Here is a 4,623-nt window from a genome sequence, read left to right on the forward strand (position 1 = left end):
GAAGGTCTGTCTGCACTGAGGACACCTGTAGACTTTCTTCTGATCTTCTTTATCCCAGTGGCTTTTAATACAGTTCATACAGTAGTTGTGTCCACAGGTAAGAGTCACTGGATCCTTTAGTGGGTTCAGACAGATTGAACAGCAGAATTTTTCCCAGTCCGGTTTATATCCTTGCTGTGCCATTGTTCACTGATAGTGAATATCATTAAGGTTGTGAATATCAACCTGTTCAGCAGGAGGGAGTGGTGGGAGGTTCTTATCTCTGCTGCTGCCGCTGCTGCCAAATGATTTTACATGATTTTACATACTGGATTTACTATGAGTCCTTTTCTGGCGGAGCAGGTTGAGAGCATACGCATTAGCAGTTTTCTCTGGCTGACTTCCTTCAGCTTGTACTCATAGATAGTAATAATTGCTCTTTGAGACTTTTCAAATGTTACTGAACCTAATGGATCAAATTATTTTAAAGAGAGAGCTAGTGTGTGTTTGTGATGATCAGTAAAATGTGTTAAGGTACAATCTTAAGGTATTTCACAACAACATTTGGTCTCAGGGCATTTGGAATTAACAGTCCAAAGGTTGTGACACTGAACAGTAATTGAGCAATCGGTGGAGTGGTTTCAATGAGGCATTCTTGTCTGTACTGTGTTCATGTATAAATTGTAAAATGTCATGGCTCCAGTCGCCTACTGCCCCAATCACAGATGTATGCTGAGACCTGGATATGTTCCCAGAAGGTACCTTTTTTATTCCAATGAAAGTTGGCCCCTTAGAACATGTGTACTAGAGTCCTTTTCTGGCAGAGCAAGTTGAGAGCATAGGCATCAGCAGTTTTCTCTGGCTGACTTCCTTCAGCTTGTACACATAGATAGTAATAATTGCTCTTTGAGACCTTTCAAATGTTACTGAACCTAATGGATCAAATTCTTTTAAAGAGAGAGCTAGTGTGTGTTTGTGATGATCAGTAAAATGTGTTACTCATGTTACTCATGTTACAGGTGGACTTAATAATAGCTTAGTTCTATTCTGTGTTCCAGTAACAGTGAACCAGCATGCACAACAGCAGGCCCTCCCTTGAGTGGAATGCAGCAATAATTAATACCACTGTGATTTTCCTTCTATCAAAATGTCCCTTGCGGCCCTTTGCTTTGCTGCGTGTCATCCCCTCTTTCTCTCTACCCCCCTTTCCTGTCTATCTCCTGCTGTCACTATCTAATAAAATATTACAACAACAACAGCAATGTTGTGACGTTCACGAACGAACCGAGTCTGTTGAACGGCTCTTTAACGTGAACGATGGGAACCGAGTCGCAGTTGAGAGCCGTTCTTTTTTTCTTTTTTTTTAATCGCTGTCACACACACATTATGTGCACACAAGCTCCTCTTTTGCTACTCCACTGAGACGGAGAGCATGCACAGGGGGGGAGCGCAGCAGAGTACACAGGTGCTAATTTGATATGAAAATTTCATATGACGTCATCTGAGTTGTCCAACACAGTGGCACGCTGCCTTCACGTGAGTGTCAGTACTGCAGCTACNNCAGCATTTGGATGCACTTTTTGGATGGAAAAAATAATATTTCTGGCTCAACAGACAATTTGCATCGCCATTTAAAAACTCAACACCCGACAGTCAAAGTGGTGGAGGGAAGAAGAGGACCAACGAATAAATGGGTTCCCCCCAGGCTAGCTTCCTTAAAAATAATAAATAAATATAAAAATGAGCCAGTCTTTTGAACGGCTCTTTGAAAGGAATGGCTCCTCAAGACCTGGTTCCCTTCAAAGAGCCATAAATCCCATCTCTACTAATAAAGGTATGAAAAGGCCAAAAGAATAACTTAATAAAAATATATATCTCCTGTGGAACCAGCCCATTTGCCAGCCCTTTGGTTAGGTTTCGGAAAAGATTGCTAGTTACGTACCTGACGTAATAGGCAGGGTTGGTAGGGGTCACTTTAAAATGTAATTTGATTAGGAATGCACGGGGCAGATAAATTATCGGCCGAAAATTAGATATTTATATCCATATATATAATCCACCCCAACCTCCTCCATATGCAGGCTTTATCTGTCATTATACTATGTCACCTGACTTTGATAGCACGTTAAAACATACGCTAGATGGTAACGTCCAGAAAAGAAGGTACCAACAGTGTCATAGTTTGAAGCATAAGACCACTGACCAAGCTGCTGTATTTTATGGGTTAGGAGTGAGAATGGGCTGGGAGAAGAGGTGTGGTATTTCTGTGCTCTTGTGGAGCATCTGCTTTATGGGAGGGACAGTTGGATTTCAATGGATCAGCCTTGTCCAATAGGATTCTAGACAAGTGCCTTTGGAAGATAGCTCCACGCTGCTGTCTGTTACATTTCTCTCAAAACATGTTGCTTAAAAGCAACTTCAGTTGGATGGAATCGTGGTGCTGATGCATTGTTGATGCTAAAATCATCAAGCATGGACTTTTTTCTCTTTTGTCCATACAGATGGAGGGCATATATTTTATTACCACAGGCAATGCTTTCTGACCCCTGACTGCCAGATCATCTTGACCCCCTAACCATTTTCAAAGTCTCTTGCCAAAATAACAATTTTCTTTAATGGTCTTGTATCCACTATGTAGTTGCATTGTACAGGATTTGTTCCCACTGCAATTGAGGTATTTATCTGCAGTTAGGAACATTTGCTCTTCCTGTAATAACATATAGGTCTCTTGACTTGAACCGTCCCTCTTTGTTTCCTTTAAGCATCTTTTGGTCATATCTGTCTAAATTATAAGACTATAGCCATAGAGTTTAAGTCCTCTGAATGTCTCAAAGTCTAAGTCACTGAGACCCTGCAGAAGAACCTTGCCATCAATGGTGTACACAGATGGTTCCTCTCATTTCGGTAATTGCTGTATCTCCTGTGGCCTCAGTTACAGTCACCCTTTGTTTTTTGTATCATGCTTCCTCATAAATAAACAAAGACATGGACAGCAATAAGTTCATGAAACATCAGTTTCCATCTACACCTTCCTCTGCTTAAAAACTGCAAGAAACCCTCGGAAGAGCATGTCTGAATCTATGTGCACATTTTGTGTGCTACTGGAAAACATCAGCCTTCAGTGTCTTGTGTTCAATGGTGTCAGTTGTGCTAAGATCCTTGTATACAGCTCTCTGCAGCTATCCCATGACTCAGACCTACAGACATTCAACAACATGAGTATGACCTGAGAATTATGAAATTTGAATTATCCACTTCAATCAGTTTATTGCCCAGCTCTACTTTAAAGGGAACAGAGGAGGCACAGTTCAAGTCAAGAGACATATGCACCATGTGCTATTTCACAGAAACTTCAGCAATGTGACTATCTACCTGCATGCCACCCCCTCACAGGCTGTGACACTACAAGTAGTTTTTATGGAAAAGGGAAGACAACAGCTTCTACAAAGCTGAAGACCCACCTTGTTGATTTGCAAGAAATGTCTAACATTGGATAATGGGGCTAGGGACACTGGTTCAGCTGCAGTCTCCTATGAGTTGGCAGTAAGAATGTGTTGATACGGTGTTGATGGACCTGAACTGACCACAGAAAATCACAGCACCTTTCGGTACGACTGACATGCAGTTTTGCTCATGCCCCTCTCCTGAGTGCCTAAACATGACATATTTTGAACATGACATTGCATATTTATTATTGCTTGGTTGACCATGGACTGTTGCACATCCACAAATAGGGGATGCCTACAGTGTCATATTATAAGTGTATTTTGTCAGTGCTTATTACATTCAGAGCATTTATTTACCCTTTAAACTGAAGTTTATAAAAAACTTGCAATACATTTTGGGATACAATTTCTCCCATATTGAAGTGTATTTTGTAGTCCCTTTATTGACCCCAGACAAGCCATTTATGGCAGTTTCATTTTGATGGTACATGTCATACATTTCTTTATGTAGACCCTTGACAATACATGCTGCAGTTACATATCATATATTGCTGGATTCAGCACAGTCTGACAGTCTGAATAATGTTTTAATGAGATCTTAAAATAAGAGTAAAACACTGATGGTTGATCTACAGTACTTATTTTAAGCTGCACACTACTTGCAAGATGCCAGTTATGGTGATAGTTCATATATTCATGATACTGGCATCATGCTTTATAATGGACTTTACAACTTTCATTTTATTTTTGTAACATTAAACAGCTCCTTTCTCAGCCCCAGCTATCTAAAAGTGCGCGATCTCTCTATAAAGTGGCACTCCCAAGGATTTTTCTAAATTTTTTTAACCTGATAAAATTCTCTTAAGGTATTTCACAACAACATTTGGTCTCAGGGCATTTGGAATTAACAGTCCAAAGGTTGTGATAGATCATAGATAGTAATAATTGCTCTTTGAGACTTTTCAAATGTTACTGAACCTAATGAATCAAATTCTTATAAAAAGAAAGCAAGTGTGTGTTTGTGACGATCAGTAAAATGTGTTACTCATGTTACAGGGTGGACTTAATAGCTTAGTTCCATTAAGTGTTCCAGTAACAGTGACAACTAGATTTTTCCAGACTAGATTACTGCAACTCCCTTCTCTCCGGCATAAATCAAAAATCACTCTCTCGCCTCCAACTGGTACAGAATTCAGCA

At 40.1% G+C, this 4,623-nt stretch overlaps 1 pseudogene; it reads right to left on the bottom strand.

Annotated features, from left to right (window-relative positions):
- LOC118332422 overlaps positions 1-183 on the bottom strand; it is a 2,749-nt pseudogene extending 2,566 nt beyond the window's left edge.
- Positions 184-4,623: the final 4,440 nt, after the last annotated feature.

The sequence above is a fragment of the Morone saxatilis genome, unplaced genomic scaffold, assembly GCF_004916995.1.
Source record: "Morone saxatilis isolate NCDOM2014 unplaced genomic scaffold, NCSU_SB_2.0 Contig21, whole genome shotgun sequence".
NCBI lineage: Eukaryota > Metazoa > Chordata > Actinopteri > Moronidae > Morone > Morone saxatilis.